This window comes from Lacerta agilis, chromosome 11 (genome assembly GCF_009819535.1).
Source record: "Lacerta agilis isolate rLacAgi1 chromosome 11, rLacAgi1.pri, whole genome shotgun sequence".
Lineage (NCBI taxonomy): Eukaryota > Metazoa > Chordata > Lepidosauria > Squamata > Lacertidae > Lacerta > Lacerta agilis.
In genome coordinates this window covers 57226906-57248293 of record NC_046322.1, presented here as the reverse complement: position 1 = coordinate 57248293, position 21388 = coordinate 57226906, and positions in this window count along the sequence as shown.

Here is a 21388-nt window from a genome sequence, read left to right as displayed (position 1 = left end):
AAGCTGTAGCAATGGAGGGTGCTGTTGTGCTCACCTGTGGACATCTTGCCGGCCACTGTGAGAACAGGATGTTGGACCAGATGGGCCTTCAGCCTCATGAGCAGTGTTGAATAACCTCACATTTTCTGTGTGAACAGTCAAGTTACCTATTTCATCCTCCCTAGTCTTCCACCTCATCTCCTCTTTGGCCAGCCCCTAATTCCTTACCCAATAATAAATATTTTGAATTGGGAATGAGGCTAGAGGACAAAGAAACCATCCTGCATAGAGCTTGTGCTATATTTCCACACAGCCGTGGCACCATCTGCATATGCTACACTGAGCCCTAATTTCTGATTTGCAAGCTCACAAGCTAAATTTATAAACTTCCTTTCCCTTCATGACATGAAAAAAAATTGGACAAGTGTTATAAAATTTTATGGAGGAGGGCGAAAAAAACTTTACATTCATTTCAAGGTTGCCGGATTTAAATACAATGTTTCCTCTTGCAATTACTACTGGGAACAGCAGCAAAAGGAACATTCTGAGGAATTTCCCAGCTCTCTGTTATCTCACGCTAACTATGTTGCCTCAATATGTATTTTTTCTGCTCGGCTTGAAACACAAACCTAAATTATAGTTTGGAATTTGACTAGCAAGTGAGGAGGCAAAAATGTACGTTGAATACCAGCAAACATGACAAGGGCTGGCTCTAACAGCAATAGCAATAGCAATAGCAATAACAATAACAATAACAATAACAATAACAACAATTTTATTATTTATACCCCACCCATCTGGCTAGGTTTCCCTAGCTACTCTGGGCTGCTTCCAGCGCATATAAAAAGGTAATAAAACATCAAACATTAAAAACTTCCCAATAAAAGGGCTGCCTTCAGATGTCTTCTAAAATTTGTGTATAGAATCATAGAATCATAGAGTTGGAAGAGACCACAAGGGCCATCCAGTCCAACCCCCTGTAGCTCTTTATCTCATTGACATCTGATGGGAGGGTGTTCCACAGGGAGGGTGCCACTGCTGAGAAGGCCCTCTGCCTCGTTCTCTGTAATGTCACTTCTCGCAGTGAGGGACCCGCCTGCTGTTCTTGAGTCTTCCCCTCTTGTCTATTGGAGCTTACCTGGATATTGTTGGGATAAGTTTCAAAGCCAGGTGCCTTATGGTTTGAATACTTCCTACTCCTTCCTCTCGCATTGTCATCTCTAGACTGCATTTCCCTTTCTCCAATATCGTCTCCATGGAAGGTAACAAGTGGGTTATCAGCATACACGACATCCACAATCATGAGCCCATGTTAGCAGCCCAGTTGGCCAGAAGCACCCCCCACCCAGCCCCCCCTCTAACCTTTTCCTTTTCAGATTTACGGGCTTTGCTGTGGTTTCTCAATGGTTGTCATATTCAGGCCATAACCCGAGTGCCACAAAAGCACTCAGCATGGTCTCACTGACCCTCCCCTATCACAAGCAACAGAGGCGGGGGCAGCCTGTTCTTAAACAAGCCCCCCCCCATCCCAGTCAAGACTCAGGACTCTGTCAGGTTGACAAAGAACCACCCCACAGAATAGTCATGCAAAATGCCTGGTTTAATAGCAATCACACTAAATGTGAGGGGGCTGGGAAACCCTATCAAGAGAGAACACACCACCTCATATGTAAATGCCATGAAACCCCACATAGCCTTCCTACAGGAAATACACAACCCACCCAAAGGAAACAAACTCCTGAGCAAACCTGACTTTAGACAACAATGGGTGGCACCAGAATCAGGAAAAGCTTGCGGAGAACCCCCAGAACAGTGCACAGAGGAGATTATTCCACCAGGCAAGCAGAAATGCTTGTGCTGATGAAGTGATCTCCTTAGCACTACAATACTTAGAATTCACACCCCAGTCTCCATCCCTGTTGACTTTAAAAAGGAATCTGAAAATGGTGCTATTTTATGGTGCTTTTAACATGATGTGACATTTGCTCTTGTTGTTGGGGTTTTTTTAAGCCAACAAATTTTTTAAATATTGTGATTGTATCCTATATACTAATAGCAAGCTCTGTGTGGATTCTTCTGTAGCCAAATACTGACCCATACACAGACAGACAGACAACACACCACACACACACACACACACACACACACACAATCTAACAAGAGACCTCCCACCCCACTCCCCAAATCAATGCAATGAAGACAGAATGCTCAATGGACATGTAATTCTGACAGACCAAATGGAAACTGGAAACAGTATTCCGTGGCCAGGGTGCTAAATCCCTGAACAGGAGCAACTCACACTAGAACATTTTGTTGCAGATCTCACTGTCTTTCCTGGTTCCTCTCTTCCTCCCAATCAGCAAATGACCTTAGCCGCCTACCACCAATCAGTCATACCAGGGGCAGGGCTTCCTGTTGAATCGGGTAATTCTTAAGAAGATGATAAACTGCTAGGTTTTAATAATGTTCAAGGTGTCTCTCCATTCTCAGGGAAACTTACCGAGAAGATCATATACTGACAGCTTTATTCTCTTTTGGTATTAAAATAGAGTTAACTTTGGGAACATGGTACTCCGTAATCATATTACTTTCAAAATTTCAAGGCAGAACACTTAACACTATTCTCAAGGGACTTGCTTCTCTAAGGAAGAATACATTGTTGGGATCTATTTGGAAAGGCACTTTGTAAACAGCTAAAATGTTATACTAGGTTTTTTTTCTTTAAAAAGAAAAAGAAAATCCCCACGGGTACCAGAGGTGTTATGCAGAAGAAAATTGCAGCACAAGTAATGGGAAAATTTAGCTATCACATATTTCTTTGTATTAACAGAAATAACTCAGAGTTGGAAAGGGGGGGAGGGATCCTGAATGACAGGCTGAATAAATGAGATGCAAGACGAAATGCTGGCAATATAGAAAACGGCTGCAGATTCACATTAACATGCTCCAAGAGAGAAATAACAATCTGTCCTTTTTTTTTTAATCAGATAAAAGCACAAGTAATGGGGTTTTCAAATATAAAATATGTACCTCCTTTGTACCACATCTTATGTATGTAGGTGATTTTACCTTATGCTGGCCTATGACCGTAATAAAGATTTGACACTGGCACATATTAAAAGAAAAGCAAGGAGCCCTCTGAGGCAGCTCCCTGACTCTATGGATAATTCCTAGGTACTCCCTCTTGCCAGTTATGTTATCCTAAATGCAAATTATAGTGACAGCCATAGAGGCCTGGACAACATCTGTGATTGCCCACCCTGCAAACACTAATTTAGACCTATATTCCATCAATTTACAGTTACTAGCAAATCACCACCAAGATAGTACCTTTTTGAATTGAGTAACAGGGCCCCATCACTGGGACGAGGGCACAAGAGATGCCCTCCCAGGCAGCCAGACCACTGGTAGTGCAGCAGGAGCCTTTACTGTGTCTACTGCAAAACTGTGGTACTCCACCATGCCATCATGATGGAACCTGAAGGAAAGAGGCAGGGGTCTTCTTCCAACACACTCTGTTACTTGATGACTGCTTTCATTTTGATTAGATTGATATAAATCTGAGTATTTTGAAGTAGCTGATTTGCAGACTGAACACTAAATTTGAAAACCTCATAAACTGGCAAAGGGTAGCCAGTGAGAGTAAACTATCGTAAGCATTTTGGGGATCACTTTGTTGTTCAGTTGTTCAGTCGTGTCCGACTCTTCGTGACCCCATGGACCAGAGCACGCCAGGCACGCCTATCCTTCACTGCCTCTCGCAGTTTGGCCAAACTCATGTTAGTAGCTTCGAGAACACTGTCCAACCATCTCATCCTCTGTCGTCCCCTTCTCCTTGTGCCCTCCATCTTTCCCAACACCAGGGTCTTTTCTAGGGAGTCTTCTCTTCTCATGAGGTGGCCAAAGTACTGGAGCCTCAACTTCAGGATCTGTCCTTCTAGTGAGCATTCAGGGCTGATTTCTTTGAGAATAGATAGGTTTGATCTTCTTGCAGTCCATGGGACTCTCAAGAGTCTCCTCCAGCACCATCTCATTTATCACTTTAGAAAGTAGCAATATCATTTTCATGATGGTGGTGGTGTGTGAGTGTGTGACAGCTGCATGTTGTATGCAACCCTAGGGTGGTACACAATGCACTCAGCACACAATGTACCCCTGTCAGTACAGAAGGGTCATTTCTTGGCACTAAAGGTAAAGGACCCCTGAAAGTTTAGTCCAGTTGCGAACGACTCTGGGGTTGCAGTGCTCATCTTGCTTTACTGGCCGAGGGAGCCAGCGTTTGTCTGCAGACAGCTTCCGGGTCATGTGGCCAGCATGACTAAGCCGCTTCTGGCGAAACCAGAGCAGCACACAGAAACGCCGTTTACCTTCCCGCCAGAGTGGTACCTACTTGCACTTTTTGGCATGTTTTCAAACTGCTAGGTTGGCAGGAGCTGGGACCGAGCAACGGGAGCTCACCCTGCTGCGGGGATTTGAACCACTGACCTTCCAATTGGCATGCCCAAGGCTCAGTGGTTTAGACCACAGTGCCACCTGCGCTCCTTCTTGGCACTAGAGGGGTGGAAACTGAACTTGCCACCTACTTGTTTTAATTCCAGTAAATGGGATTTGGACGGGGGTGAGGTTCATCTCTCTCAGCTGTCATACCAACCACAATTCCTTTACTTTGTCCCACAGATTGTATTGATAAAAGGTCCAGCACTTATCTGCATGATCAACCCCCCCCTTTTATTGCTTAATATCAAGTCTACAAATCATTTGGCATCGAGCTGCTGAATCACTCATATGTGAGTTTCCCCCCCTTGCCATCTTATTGTTGCAGACAAGTAGCTTTCTGCTTTAATTAACTAAAAAATGGGACACAGTGTTAATGGTTACATGGTTTATACATAATACTAGGTGAACCACGGTTTAATATAACTATCCAGAGAGGAGATCATGACCACTTCTGGTCCTGCTACTTCTACGTTGCAGTGGGCCACTGGGCCAAGCCATGATTTCTTTCAGCATGTTGCCCAAACTCATGGTTTGTCCTTTGCCAGACAAACTATGATCGGTAACCAAGATTTGTTACTGGTTTACAGCACCTGGTTTGTCTGAAAGAAGTTAACTCTATGGCCTTAGATGCAGATGCTGTGCTAAGCCATACCATGGCTTAGTTCAATACAGCACAGCACAGCAGGATCAGTTCCAGCTCACTTACAATATCAGGAAAATCATAAAACACGATAGGGATACATTGAATTGCAATTGAGTATTACAGGGACAAAACAGATATAGCAGCAGTTAAAAATATGTAAGTTAAATCTTAATCACTAAAATATAACCTAAAATTGTCATTTAAAACCTTAATCATTTTGGTAGTACAGCTTGTTCCCTAAGTTTTATGGCAGTCACGCAGAATTTGGCCACCCTTAATGTGATCTCTGGATCCTTGTCCTCCACCAGCAGTTTTAGACATTGAATTTCGGACCCTTTTGGAGATTTTTGTATAACAGGGGTGATAAATACCAAGCGTATATCCTCGTAGAAATGGCAGCGTAACAAGACATGAGATACAGGTTCTACCTCCATCAAGCCGCAGGGGCAGACTCGTTCCGCGTATGGTTTACCCTCGAACCTGCCCTGCAATAAGGCAGATGGCAGCACGTTGAACCTGGCGAGGGTAAACGACCGTCTGTATTTAGGTATTTGTAATTTGGACAGATATATTGAACCCTCTCCCACTGTCTTTTATAGCTGGGTGTGAGGAAGACCAATCTCCTCCTTGGGAGCTTGTGCCCTTGCACATTCACACCAAACCATGGTTTGCCACGTGTTACATGTGAACTGAATCAGTGCTACAGCTGTTGTTAGAGGGTCTAATGGTAAGAGGTATTTAACTGATGTGCCTGCAAAGATGTGGGTGGCGCTGTGGTCTAAACCACAGAGCCTAGGGCTTGCTGATCGGAAGGTCAGCAGTTCAAATCCCCATGATGGGGTGAGCTCCCGTTGTTCGGTCCCAGCTCCTGCCCACCGAACAGTTCAAAAGCACGTCAAAGTGCAAGTAGATAAATAGGTACCGCTCCGGCGGGAAGGTAAACGGCATTTCCGTGCACTGCTCTGGTTCGCCAGAAGCGACTTTGTCATGCTGGCCACATGTCGGAAGCTGTTTGCGGACAAACGCCGGCTCCCTCAGCCAGTAAAGCGAGATGAGCGCCACAACCCCAGAGTCGTTCGCGACTGGACCTAATGGTCAGGGGTACCTTTACCTGCAAAGAGCAGCTGCATTTTATGTCACTTTTAAAAATATAATTTATTTTTCCTACATTTCTTTTAAATGTACCCATTTCTTTACTGTGTGTTGAGAATCAGGGCTGAATTAAGCATTGTGATAGATAAGCTGCGTCCTAAAGTACCAGCCGTTGGGCAGCATAATTATCTGGGAATGCCTTTCCAGCTTTGTAATTGTGAGGAAGGGGAAGGGAGAAGAGTAGTTAAGAATAGTTTTTTGCCAGCATTGTAAATCTGTGCATTAGCGACATTAAATTAATAGCTGTTTTAACAGGTTGGACTATTCTATCATTATCCCAGGCTTTTGTGGTATCATTCCCTCATTAAACATTCTTGAAGAGGATTTCACTTGAGTTAGATTCTTTAAATTACTATGCTATAAATCTATTCTTTTAATGAGTTTGTTCCTTTTTAAAAAGATATTAATTAAGCTTGGCCGGGGAAGAGATGGGGACAATAAATGGATAAAGTAGTGTCCAGGCAAAAAGGTTAAGGATTTGCTGTCCTTATGGAAACTCACCTTGGAACCACCTCATTAACAGGAAAAACTTCTCGTTTTACATGCACCAACAAGAAGTTCATTACCTAGTGAACTTTTGCTTATCTGGGATTACCATTTCTCCTTCTAAAGAGATGTCTTTATCCTCTGATAACTGAGTCGTGCATGCTTCAGGGTATGAACCTGGCTTAATATCTGAAATAGTCACGGATTTTGTTATTGCAGCTAGGATCCGCGCCCGCCCCCCCCCCCATATCTTACCGGACAGAGAGAGCATGTAAAATGAAAGGACATTGGAAATGGCTATAAACTAGGCGAACTTTCAGAGTGGTGGTTGAGGGGGGGATTTAATTCACAGGCTGGGAATGGAAATGTCACTGCCTCACTCAGAGGGTTAATCACTTTCTAATTTAAACTGGCAAATTTTATAATGACACTGTGAAATTAGCAGCATTTTATTGTGTTAATTATCTGCAGGACACTACATCATTACTTCTAATAAATGTAAATGAGATTGTCTCTCCTAGGACAATATACAGGCAAGGTGAATTTTTACTGGCTAAAACCTATTTACTTGATTCCAGGCAAATCTTGCCTTTCTCTCTACCCCCCACCCAAACCCCCAACCAATAAAATACATGGGGATGATTTATTGTGCTGTGCTGTCTGCTCTGAATTTGATTCCAATAAAGTATAGACATTTTGTAGAAGGTCATTACAGTCCTTTGTTCATCTGAGCCCATTTCCACACAAGGAAAAGCTTAAATTGGCTAAAATCTTAAAGTTTTACAGTCCATCAATAATTAAATATTAAGGGATGGAGTATAGAATTTTAAAAAACATGTTTAAAATGCCTCCCACCTTATGTGTTACTAAAATCCAACAAGGGGAGTGTTTGGGAGGTTTGCTACTCAATATACTAGCTACTTCCACTTTTAAGCAATGCAATTTGAGATGTAATTCCCCATGATGCTTTTAGATGAACAACTCTACCTAAAGATGCACCAATTAAAATAATAATAATGAATAATTATTAATAATAATGAATAATGGGGGAAGTTTCATGACCAGTATAATACCTGAAGGAGCGTCTCCACCCCCCATCGTTCTGCCCGGACACTGAGGTCCAGCGCCAAAGGCCTTCTGGCGGTTCCCTCGCTGCGAGAAGCCATGTTACAGGGAACCAGGCAGAGGGCCTTCTCGGTAGTGGCACCTGCCCTGTGGAACACCCTCCCACCAGATTTCAAAGAGAAAAACAACTACCAGACTTTTAGAAGACATCTGAAGGCAGCCCTGTTTAGGGAAGCTTTTAATGTTTAATAGATGACTGTATTTTAATATTCTGTTGGAAGCCAGATGGGCAGGGTAATAATAATAATAATAATAATAATAATAATAATAATAATAATTTATTATTATTATTATTATTATTATTATTATTATTAGGCAGGGCCAGAACAGCCCTGCTTATGCCATGTCTGTACATAGAGCCTTTGTTGGGTGAGTAACAACGAAAAGGAACTACTATGAAACTTGAAAGTTTGAGTATATGGAATTGTGTCTTTCCTCTCCTCTCCTCTCCCTCATAGCTGTTCCCTTTTGTGCCATTTCTCTCAGATTGTAAGCTTGAGGGAAAGGCCTCCTGTGCCATTTAAAAATCTTTGTACATTGTCTAGGAAAATGGAGACACTTTTAAAATAAATTGTTTCGATCTCGAATTCTCCCCCTGGAAAAACAACAACATTATCTCACACTACTACTGAAATTTAGACGTTTGAGTTTGAATTGGCCACCTGAATGGTGATGAGTGTCACAAATGTTAGGAGCTGTTTCTTTGACACATTTGTATGGAATAAAGTCAACATTTGGCTGAATTACCTTGGATGAGATATGCTCTTATAGTCCAGTAACTGTGACCCCCTCAGACCTCTTTGCAGTGTAACAGCCTAAAATGGTCCTCCACCACTGGAATTATTAGAAATATTAGTGTGGGGTAGGACAGGAGTTTAAAGGCTTACCTATTTACTACTCTAAAGAGTGAAGCCAGTGGCGTACGGAGCCACTTTGCCGCCCAGAGCGGCAAATGCAGGGGCAACCCCCCCCCCGGGGGGTGGGGTGCCACTCCGTAGTGTGCGTGCGTCGTGACGTCACAACGCGTGCGTGCTATGGAGCACAGTCCATCCGGGCTGCAGCGCACGAGCAGAGAGTTGCCGTGCGAGTAGCCGCTGCATGGAAGTGGTGCCAGGCGGCGGCTTGGGAGTCGCGGGGGGGGGGTGGCACTGAGTGTCACCCCCCTCCAGGTTGGAACAGGGGGCGTACTGCTCTCAACGCCCCAACCTTGCTACGCCACTGAGTGAAGCCAGTTCTTTTGTCCAAAGGGATGCAATAAGGTGGGGGCAGGGTTTGCACAGTCCAATCCATAGCTGTCAACTTTTCCCTTTTCTTGGGAGGAATCCAATTCGGAATAAGATAATTTCCCTTAAAAAAGGGGAAAAGCTGACAGCTATGGCAATCCAGCATATTAATTCATCTCAACAACCCCCCTCCGGTGTGTGTGTGTGTGTGTGTGTGTGTGTGTGCATAGGCAGGAGATTTAAAATCTACATCTTTGGATCTGGATCTAAGGTTTCCTAGTGGTATTCCTTAAAGACAAAGAAGCACTTGAAGGTGATATTATGTGACTTCATTTTATTGCCATTTTATGCCTGCTTTTCCCCTTTATAAGATGCATTCTGTCTTACTGGCCATGTGTCCCCCAGAACATTTTGGCTACCCCTACACAATCTGACTTTCATTTCTCAAGGCAAGGCTTTTGATGTCTGCATAGGGACTATTTTTGCTTAAAAGTTTCCATCTGTCCCCAACAGTGGAGTGCCCTGGGCCTTTAACCAGACTAAGCCATATTGTTATACTTAATGTCTTCTGAAAAGCATCCAGGTTGGTCCCACTCTGTGCACCAGGATATGCTTGTCCTGCATTAATGATCAGTGATTATGCATATGAACCCTCTGGGTCACTTCTCTAATTGCTCTGAGTTGTCAGCAAGCTCTGTTATTGAGAAAACAAATTAAGCACTTCCCAAAATCTTTCTCTACACAGACTAAACTGAAATCCCTTGATTTCTTCCCCTGATTGCATACATCTGGAGGGATCCCAAACCTACTCCAGGACTATACAATGGCACACTGCTGAGGCACTCCACCAGATGTTAGCTCTTTCATTCACTAACACATTAATCCCGCAAAGCACTTAGCTACATTTGGAACTTAAATCACCTGAATTGTTCCAGTGAAACAACTCAGGTGATTGTTTTCTGTCGCTTGGCATTCCTTTTGGAAAGGAAAGTGATGTTAAAATCAGTGCAGCCCATTTGCTTCTGCCTACTCTCTTTTTTACTGAAAGTTCAATCATTAAAAATGCTAATGATTAATCATCCCATTTCCCTTTAGTGGTCCTTGGATTTTACTGACAAACGGTTCTTTTTCTGATTCTCTGCTGTTCTACCTGAACAGAAGAGATTAGCAAGATTTCTGTGACGAATTTGTGCCTGGGTGCATCATGCAAATATAAGTACAACAAAAGAAAAGAAAATGCTCCAATATTCCAATAATGAAAGAAGGGATGAGACCGTGACAAGCAACAGGATTCAGAGTAAGATCGGTGCTCAAATCAACCACACTGCTCCTCTTGAAGGGAGAACTGGAGTATGAAGCAGGAGCTATGGTGTCAGAGCACAGAATGCGGTTTCGAGTGCACCACTTCTTTGTTTGTGAATAGCCAATTGCATGAAATGATGCTTGTCTGAATGTAACCTAAGTCTTCATAACATCTATACGAAGCTCCTGTGAGCTGTCATTCGGAGATTTGAAGTGAAGTATCATCTATATGCAAATGACACCCAGCTCTGTCTCTGTTCCAACAGAATCAGGAGAGGTAGGAGAGGTGCTTCATGAGTTCTTGGAGGTGGTGTAGGGTTGGATGAGGCCCAATAAACTGAAGCTGAATCCTGAAAAGACAGAGATGTTATGTGTCCAAGGTTCTCAAGTCTGGGAGGTGGGGAGATGATGGAATTGCTCTCCCCTGGAAGGAACAGGACTGGAGTCCTAGATTCAACACTATTCCGGGAGGTTCTGGTCGCCTCAGTGTCCAGTGCCTTTTATCATCTTTGACTGGTTCACTAGCTATGGCCCCTGTTGGATAGAGTTGATTTGGTCCCTGTACTCCATAATATGGTAGTTTGCAGATTGGATTTCTGAAATGCTCTCTATGTGGGGTGCTGCCTTTGGAGATGATGGATAGTGAATTGCAATAATAAAAATAATTTTGGACTGGATCATCCTTCCAATAATTTTGGACTAGATCACAACCCCTATCACCCTGACTATTGTTCATGCTACCTGTGGCTGATGGAAGCTGTACTCCTAAACCAGGGTGGAGGGGGGCACCAGGTTGGGGAAGGCTGGGCTAGAAGAACCTTTGGTCTGATTCAGAAGGTCTCTTTTTATATTCTTATCTGGATTGCTGAAGTTGGAAACAAATTTCTGGTCTAGATGAACCAAGCAAGGTGACAGTGATGTTCAGATGGACAAATAACATTCAGGACAGATTGCCTTGAGCAACTACAAATCTAAAAAATCTGTAGGATAATGCACCCAATAATTTCTTTCCTTTCTTTGTTCTGTTTTTTCTCCTCCTACTGGCTACTCCACTTTCTCCCTCGACAGCTTTCCTGTCACAAACTTATGGGTTATATAAGCTGCACTTGATGAGGCCAGCAATAACTGGTACACTTTGGATGTTACCTTCAGTGCTTTGAATGAGACACAGCTGAAGAAGAAGAAGAAGAAGAAGAAGAAGAAGAAGAAGAAGAAGAAGAAGAAGAAGAGGAGGAGGAGGAGGAGGAGGAGGAGGAGGAGGAGGAGTTTGGATTTGATATCCCGCTTTTCACTACCCGAAGGAGTCTCAAAGCAGCTAACATTCTCCTTTCCCTTCCTCCCCCACAACAAACACTCTGTGAGGTGAGTGGGGCTGAGAGACTTCAAAGAAGTGTGACTAGCCCAAGGTCACCCAGCAGCTGCATGTGGAGGAGTGGGGACGCGAACCCGGTTCACCAGATTACGAGTCTACCGCTCCCTTTACTCAGTTCTGTTTTGTTGAAGAGAATTAGCATCACACTGCACCTGTAACAGCAATTAATTCAAAGAGGTATCTTTTTAGAACAATCTCTGTAGTTAAATGAGATCGCGTGCATATTATCTGAATTACCCTTAATAACACTATCAGCAAAAGGAAATACATGAGCCACTTCTTTATTGCTGAAAGATTAAATACATTTCTTAAGGTAAATTTTAAAAAAACAAAGTCACAAAACAATTGCTGAAAATGTGAGGCTGGATTGAATTTTTTAATGATAGAATTTGGGTGTGGGTGTGTAAAATAATTATTTGGGAAGATCCCTCAAAACTGTTGAATAATTTCACACACACACAAACACAAACACAAAATCTGGAGAATACTAATTATACAGTAGCTTCAGTGAGCATTAACAAAGCTAAATTTTCTTAGACTTTTCTTTCTCAGCCATCCCAAAATGGTTGGAGAATTCTTCCCCAATAGTTGTCCCTATTTTGACATCTGCTAACAGGATGGAGAAATTTTGGGAGGCTGCCACCCTAAAACTTTAGCTGAAACATCTGAATTATTAAATCAAATCGAATTTGAATTTATAAACATACAGCAAAGTAAAGCGAGGAAATGTATGCTGTTAGTCTTTAAAATTTTGTCTTCCAAGTTTCTCCCAAAGCTTCCCACCTCCCCTTTAGCATTTACAGAGACCACACGTTTGACAAGTTAAAAATGGTTTACCTACAATCTCTTCAAAGTTCAGATTCATGTGCACACAGCAGCAAGAATAAACAGGCAATACAACTTATTTTCAAAAATGATAATAATTTCTAAATTATTTGTATAGAAACACTGATGGCTTTGGAAATATTTGGAAAATAACTGTAAGCAAGTGAAAACACTAGCAGGATTAAAGTAAATTCAACAGCATAAAATTCTGTAGAGAGATAATTGGGAGGGGGTTAAATTAAATGGATTTTGGATTTTTTTTTCTAGAATACTGTATACAGAAACTATGGGAAAATTTAAAGAACCATGGAAGGGGAAGGAGGGAAGTTGATGTATGTATGATAATTTTGGTGGACATTCAATGATGGAAATGTATACCTGGAAATTTCAATAAAAATAATTAAAACTAAAAACAAAGGTGGCTTGCTAAAGGCACATGATCTAAGTTTAGAGCACCTAGCTTAGACATCCTTACTAAATAATAATAATAATAATAATAATAATAATAATAATAATAATAATAGTTTATTATTTATACCCCACCCATCTGGCTGGGTTTCCCCAGCCACTTTGGACAGCTTCCAACAGAATATTAAAATACAGTGATTTTTCTCTTTGACATCTGGTGGGAGGGCGTTCCACAGGGTGGGTGCCACTACCGAGAAGGCCCTCTGCCCGGTTTCCTGTAACTTGGCTTCTTGCAGCAAGGGAACCGCCAGAAGGCCCTCAGCACTGGACCTCAATGTCTGGGCAGAATGATGGTGGAAAGAAAAGAGAGAACAAAGAGTTTGGTAACCTTCATGAATCATTTAGAGTTAAGCAGGTTGGTTACATGAGGCTGGATATATCTCACATTTAAGTCCATCCATTTCAACGGGTCTGTTTTGAGTTAGTTGGACTTCTTCATTACAAATAAATCAGATTACATAAGCACCACAATAATAACAACAAAACACAACAGAACTACAGCAACCATCAAAATCCTTCTGTAAAACTATATACTATGCAACACACACACACACCACTAATCAGACCATGGTGAGCTTCCCTATGGATTGCATCTCACAGCAAAGGCGTTAAAACTAAAAAGACCCCGTCTCTCATGCCCACGAGCAGCTTGGGAGCCAGGATTTTGTATTTCCCATTCTTTTCTCTCCACAAATCAAACGGCCGGTGAATTTGCTGGTTTTCTGACAGTGGACTATGCACATAAGGTTGGATTAGAGTACTTTACAGCACTCACATTTCCAAAGAGAATGTACTGTATACAATGAGACAGATGGAAACTTCCCCTTCCTCACAGCACACTTCATAAATAACTTAAGGCGCATGGGTTTGTTTGCTCAATTTCCTCTGCAATAAGTTAGCTGCAAAACTGGAGGGGACCAGGCCTCAGCTTTTCAACCATTTCTGCCACTTCCTTTCCCTCAACTGACTACTACCAAGCCGGGTTCAAGGTCCTTGAACAATTAAGGTCCAGGATACCTTAGGGATGGCCTGAACCCTTATACCCCATCTCATTCACTGAGATCATCTGTAGGAGCAGTGTTTTCTTCAGGGGTACTCAAGAGTAAGCAGTACTGGCACACCTTTCTTGCTGTTGTTAAAACATGTGGCACTTACTGTAAAAACTTCATGGTGAGTACTGGCACCTATATTTCTGGGGGGGGGGGGAGCACCGCGTAGGAGCTTCCTTGGCTGTCTTCCGAGTTCGTGAGGCTCATCTGACTTCAACTTGAAACTGCTCCCTCACTGAGAGCCTGTGTGGTGTAGTGGTTAAGAGCAGTAGACTCGTAATCTGGTGAACCAGGTTCGAGTCTCTGCTCCTCCACATGCAGCTGCTTGTGCTTGGGCTAGTCACACTTCTTTGAAGTCTCTCAGCCTCACTCACCTCACAGAGTGTTCGTTGTGGGGAAGGAAGGGAAAGGAGAATGTTAGCCACTTTGAGACTCTTTCGGGTAGTAATAAAGCGGGATATAAAATCCAAACTCCTCCTCTTCTTCTGCTCTCTATTTTAAACTCCAAATATTTGCTGAAAACTTTCATTTGATGCCAGACTTATGCAGACAATTAAGAAAAACATATTCCATAATAGTCAGCTGGTGATTTAATTTTTGTGTGGTTTTTATAATACAGGTACATGTTGTAAACCACTTTGATTTTTTAAAATGAAATTGTGGTATAGAAATACTTTTATGAATTAATCAACCCGGCTGTCATTCTTTGCAGCTGGCCTGATCAATGTGTAGATGCTCAGAGTGGGAACACCAGGTGTGAGCCTCTCTTCTTCCTCACCTTCTGTTGATTATATCCCATTTTAGAAAAGCTGCACAGTGCTTCTATGTCGCTCTTTTGATATTCTGTTAATCCACATGAGGTGTCTGATACACCATCTGGCCCAGTTTTATAGGATCAGTTTCAGCTAACGTGGCCTGAAGATGTGGACCAGGAGCTTGTATCTGTCTGACCAACCATGCAGACTCTGAACTATGTCACCCCTGACTAATTGAACTAGCCAACACCATTGGCTGAGTCCAGTAGGTGGGTATGCTGTCTGGACTGGCGGGAGCTGGAGGCCAGTAGCATCCGGAAGACCACAGAGTCCCCACATTTCCTCTCCAGTGTCCCAAGCAGAAAGGTGTTCTTACAGGGTTAAAAATGTAGAGCTGGTTTTAAATTGGTTTGAATCCATTTGGCACGTTCTTCTATATTGCCCGCTTTATCATGATACCCGAAGAGAGCTAATTCAGCCGTTATTAAGGAAACTACCTGGCTGCTTAGAGGAAACTTATGTTAAATACCTTCACTCTGACAAAGATTTGAATATCACCAGGCCTCTTGCGAAATTCTATTTTATGGCAACAAGGACAAGACAGGCTGCAGTGACAGTGATGGTCAGTGAATGAATACTGAGTTTAAACTCTGGATCATAGATTTTAGCTGAAGGGGTGCTATTTTTAATGTAAATAAGTTTATAGGGAATTATCAGTTGTGTCTATTGCATCCGCCCCTCCCTTGGTGCTGATGTGTTGCTGTTAATTCTGTTGTTTGGTCTTTGAATGCAATATTTATTGATTGACTGGTTTTAAAATGGTTTGATTATGCTAGATTATTTAGGTTTCTTGTTTTGGTTTTTATTACCCCCCACCCACCCACAAACAACTTCTTCTTCTTCTTCTTCTTCTTCTTCTTCTTCTTCTTCTTCTTCTTCTTCATCTTCTGTTTGGAACTTAGGTTGTTATTATTCTATAGACTGTATGGAATCTATCAGGGATAGTAGCTACACTAAAAGGCAGTGCATAAATCTTTTTTAAATAAATAAATACAACTTTTCAGGCATACATAGTTCCTTTCTAGGGTGTATTTTATCTTGCCATCAAAATGCAACAACCAGATTGAGGATATGATGAACTGAACTGGGTTTAATAAAGGAAGGAGTTAGTCAAATTCTGTTGCAACAAACTGTTACATGCTGGTATTAGCAACAGAAACTGTAAAATATAACAGGTGAAGTTTCAGGCATGAACTGCAGCAAACAAAGTGAATGATATAAATCAAGTGTTTCATAGAGCAGAAGTCTTATCCTTTTGATAATATAAATGTTTCTTAACACATGTTTCCCTTCAGTAATATATTTCAAACATACAAGGCTGCTGGCAGATAGAAGGATGCATCCTAAAATTGAAGAGTTAAGGCTGCAATCCTAAACACACTTACCTGGGAGGAAGTCTAATTGAACTCAGTTAAACTTACTGCTGAGCAGACATGTAAGCAGAAGGTAAGTAAACTTATATAAGACTGCAATGTAATTTTTCCTCGTTATTATTTCCCTCAAGCAAGAAATATTTTGGGAAGAGATGTTCATCTTATTTCCCCCCTAAAAATAAGCTTGACTGCAGATCATGGATAAGGATGATCCATAAGGATAAGGCCACAGTTAAGAGGCCTTAACTGTGATCCCAGGTTTGGATCACATGCTAAGCCATGCCTGAGCTTAGCTGCTGTGGTGCCCTGACTTTAAAAGCCTCGAGAGGAACAAAGGTGTTGTAATATCCTCCTCAAAAGCCAGCAAGTTCACGTATTTGCACTAAGCCATGGTTTATCACTTTCTAAGGTGGCATGCCTCTGAACCAGCACAGGTCCTACCATTAAGCAGGAGAGTGTGGCCATGTCAGGATTCTGGGAGCAGAACCAGAAACCTTTGGCCATTCCTCTGGAACTTCCAAGCTATTTCCCACTGTTTGGAGGAAAGAGCTACTATATGTGTACCATATTGTGTGCTCTGCTTATTGTCCCATTGCCTGTGTTGAAGTAAGATTCAACTTAAAGTTCGGTCAGCTCACCTTGCCCTTCACCTTAGTCAGCAAAATGCATTGGCCTTACTCAGAACTTTCAAACTGCAAATACTTATTTTTGTAACCCTAGGGAAAAATTCAACCATTTTGACACTAATGTATTTCTGATTGAGAAGATCCCTCGTCTAAACCTAGCTATGTGATAATCCATTTCCCCCACAAATACAATGAGGTTTTTATTTTTTTATTTTTAAGGCTTTAAAAAAGAACTGATAAGGAGGAGAGTCTGAGGGCATACCACGAAGCATTTGATTTAATTAAACATAAATCCATGTGAATTCAGACACCATGGTCATGTTTAACATATCCGAAATAACTGTTTGAGTAAGTATCTAGAAGGCTTGAGTGAAGAAAAGCTGGGGACATATTTTAGCTGGATTTTAGAAAATGCTTTTGGATACAGTGCGTTATAGGGGGCTAATCCATAAGACGATAGCTAAATACACTAGGAAGGTGAGCTGCTTGACTAGATTAAGCAGTGGCTTGTCGATTGAATTGGTAGGGGTAAGACATTTTATTCAGTGTCTGCAAAAAAAAAAAAAAAAACCCTCCAAAAATCTTACTATAAAACATTTAGGGTGATAGACTCTTACAAGTACAGAGACTGTATTACACAGAGTGACAAAGGAAGGTGGCATGTCCAGTTGTCCACTACCAATGTCCAGAAAGTGACAAGGGATGAACAGGGCCACAACTTTATCAAGACAATGTTTTGTCCTTTAAGGTGATGGCTAGGATGATGGCCTTACTCTGACACCTAGTTTGAGATCAGCCAGTATCTCTCCCTTCAAGGAAGCTCAAGGCAGCAGCATTAAGCTTGTGGAAGAAAAATCCCACTGCAAGCCTTGAGCTGTCAGGCCTTTGAGATCACAGACGTTCCCATCCCCAAGGAAGGGCTCCATCATTTCTTCATGTCCAGAGTTGGGCTGGATATTACTCCCTTCACTACAACGGAGCCTCAGTGTGGGTACCAAGCCTCTTGTTATTTTCCTCCATACCAGTACTGTACCATCTGCCAGTTGTGGTTGACTATCAGGGCTTCTTGACACATATCTTAGCATCGCCTCTAACCAATAATGTAAAGTGGTAGAACTTTTTGCGTGCACATGATGTCAATCAGGTCAGGAGCAAAAGGTGACCAGCTGATCCCACACGCTGTTAATATTGTTGACAATTTGGCTTGAGCTGAGGCCGTAGGGAAGGCTCTTTGAGAGTTCTGAGCTCCTCCTACCAAAAAGGTCAGCACAAAGCAATATTTCAATATGGTCAATTGAACTTCTTAGCGAGATTCTGTATATCTATACCTGTGATTCTCAGAAAACATTAAGTGTCAATCAAGCTGATCTGTCTGTGACATCTGCCTCACTCCAGCAGGAGGTGTACTGGAAGAGAGGATCTTCTTTCTGTGTCTTCCCCATTCCCTCACAGCTCAACGTTGGAAGCACATTGGTGATAACAAAGGTCTTCTCGATGATCACTACCAGGCTCTTGCCAAGACTATACTGGCAAGTAGAGATGGGCATTATCTAGACAGGCATTTGGGCCATAAGCTGACTATTAGGGGTGGACTAAATGTTTCTGCTGAGCAGAAACTATAGAGCTTCTGAGGAATTAGGGTACAAAATCTACCTGAAAAAATACGGGCAGACATTTTGGTGGGGAGGGTGGGCAGTTGGGGTGATTTTGTTGGTTTATGATTATAAGGCAGTTGTGAGACTTTTTAAAACACTTAAAAAAAAAAAGTAGATCTAAGTGGCTAATAAGTGCAATTCACACTCAAAATGGAGCCAGAAACTTTTGTGGGAATGACACGACACAAGGGCAGCCATTTGCCCTCTGCTCCTGGAACTTTATTTCACAGGAACACTTCTGGCCATTTTTTTTTGAAATGTGTAGCATGGGTCACAGTTCCTAGTCATTTTATCCTTTAAAAATGTTTTTTTAGGAAGAAGGAAATTAAAACAAAGTAGCTCTTGAGTCACATCGTAACTGTAATTTTGCTAATTCCTCTTTCCACTAAAATTCAAACAATTATCTCCTATACCTCATGGACATTTCTGAAGTCCCTTCATCGCCATCACTGAAGAGAGAGAGAAGGTGCAGCAAAGGTTTGATAATACAAATGATCCAAATGATCCATGCTGCCTGGTGCTGGATACATGCCCAATCCCTTACCTTTAATCAATAAAGTTGTGGCTTAATTCAACCCAATAGCAGTCTCCTGTGTTATTTCCCAATGCAAGTCATTGAGAAGACCAGCAGCAAAAATAAATAAATCAGGGAACAAGAGAGCTTTTAAATACAGGTAGGAGATGCTGGAAACACTGGCGATAACTGACCCACACAAGGAGTAGAGACTCATGAAGTAAAGGCTGCTTGATTGAGTGATCTGGTCATACAATTCACAACAATGTAAGTTTCATTACGAATAAGAGGTTGTTGTTAAAAAGCATCGGGATTTGTAGTTCATGTAGTTTCACAACCAGCAGCAGGAGCTTCAGTAAGAGTTCCGTGGAAAGTGAGGAGCTAGCTTTAAACAACTTGTGCACCTTTGCTTACAAAGCACCTGGCCATTCTGAAAAATGAAGGAATCTCGTGCGCAGAATCTCATTTAATAATATTCCAAGTCAAAGAAGAACTACTAAGGGAAATGGCACTCAACTCACAATGCAACCAAACAATGTGGAATGGATGATTTGTATTATCAAACAGGCAACTATGAATTTCAGTGGCATGTCCGATTTCAAAGAAAGCAAAAACAGTTTACATGTGGCTAGTAAGAATTATCAGATGAGGTTTGGGAGTAGTTCTGCACATCCCATTTAAATACAGCCCTATCACAAATGTTTGGCTTTAAAAGGGAAATGTTAAAAGATGCCCTTAAATTCCATTCTGTCTATGGACACTAGATGGAATAGATCTAAACCATACAGCACTTTCACTTATTAATCCCAACAGTAATTAACTATGCCTTAATTATGCCACCTTCTGGAATAATGAAAAAGTGCCATGTAAAATAGTTAAATTTAAAAATCATCACTTTCTATCTTGTTCTGACGAACTGAACACATTGCACCAATAAAGACCAGGGTCAGTTTAATAAGCAATTTCTCCACAAAATGGACACACAGCTGATTTTGGAAAATATTATAGAGTTAATAAATTGGAATGTTCACCAGTAACTCTTGTGTGATTGGTCAACCTTGTAGTATCTTACTACATTCTCCATTTTGTTCTGTGTTTGAGTGACTTGATTGTACATGACTGCATCTCCATGAACACTGAAGAAGAGACAGTGTTGGGTATCTTTCTCCCTCAACACAATAGAGGTGAGGAGTGCTAATGTTTCTGTGTGAATGTATGTGCCAGAAAGAAGTATGGAAGTTGATGTTCTCCCAAAGAAGCAGTAATGAGAAGTCTGCTGGAAGGAGAAAGCGGAAACCTCTCAGAAGGAACTGCATGACCCTAACTGGGTCATGTGCAGAAGGCACATGAAAGAGAGAAAGACACAGGTAGTTTGAATGTTTAAGGAAGAAGCTGTGATCTTCAACTAAAAAAAAATAAGCCCATGCTTGGATAAGCATGTAGATGTAAATACTTTGCATACATTCTTCTTTAGATATATGTTCTGCAAGTAAAAGTTTTTGAATATTTTAACAAGTGGTTGGACATAGTTTTAATTTCAAGAAAAGAATCAGTATTGAACATGATTTGACTTCCTAGCTGCAATTTAGCTACTCCGCCAACAACCCACATCCAAATAAAACAATGCGTAATCAGCTAACTATTAACCAGCTAAATATTAATTCGCCCAAGCCAGAAATTTTATATCAAAGTACGATTTAAAAATTCACCAACATTTTTCTGTTACACAATTATGGATTGCTGGCTCTGGTTCAAGCATAGGGTTCACTATCCAGGATAATTCCTTTCCAGAAAACTGTGGGCACAATCCTGCCACAATTAGGTTCCTTTTAGGCCCCTCTAATTTCAGCACACAATCCTCTAAAACTGACAGGAATAAAATGTGCTTAACTCTTATAGATTGCACCCTCTGATTTTATTCCATCATTGGATATTAAAACAAAGAAACAAACCTCTACTAATTGGCTGGTGAACTACGTGGTGCACAAAATTAAACGGTTGGTGCACATCATGTGCCACACTTTATACATGGAGATGAATTTTGGAACATTTTGGCAGAAGCTTGTGAGAGTTTGTGGTGGGCATGTGCTGCGATGAGAGATGGACTGGCCTGGAGGGAAAGGGGTCGTTAAGGAGTTCATGAATAATACCAGGATTCTTCTTTTTCCTGGTCTTCAGATTGGGAAACATGTCTTCTTTGGTATGAGATGCACACATTGTTTTACTCAGTTCTGCTATCTTTGCCCAGAGCAAAAAGTAAGTCCTTAATAATTTAGTCTTACAG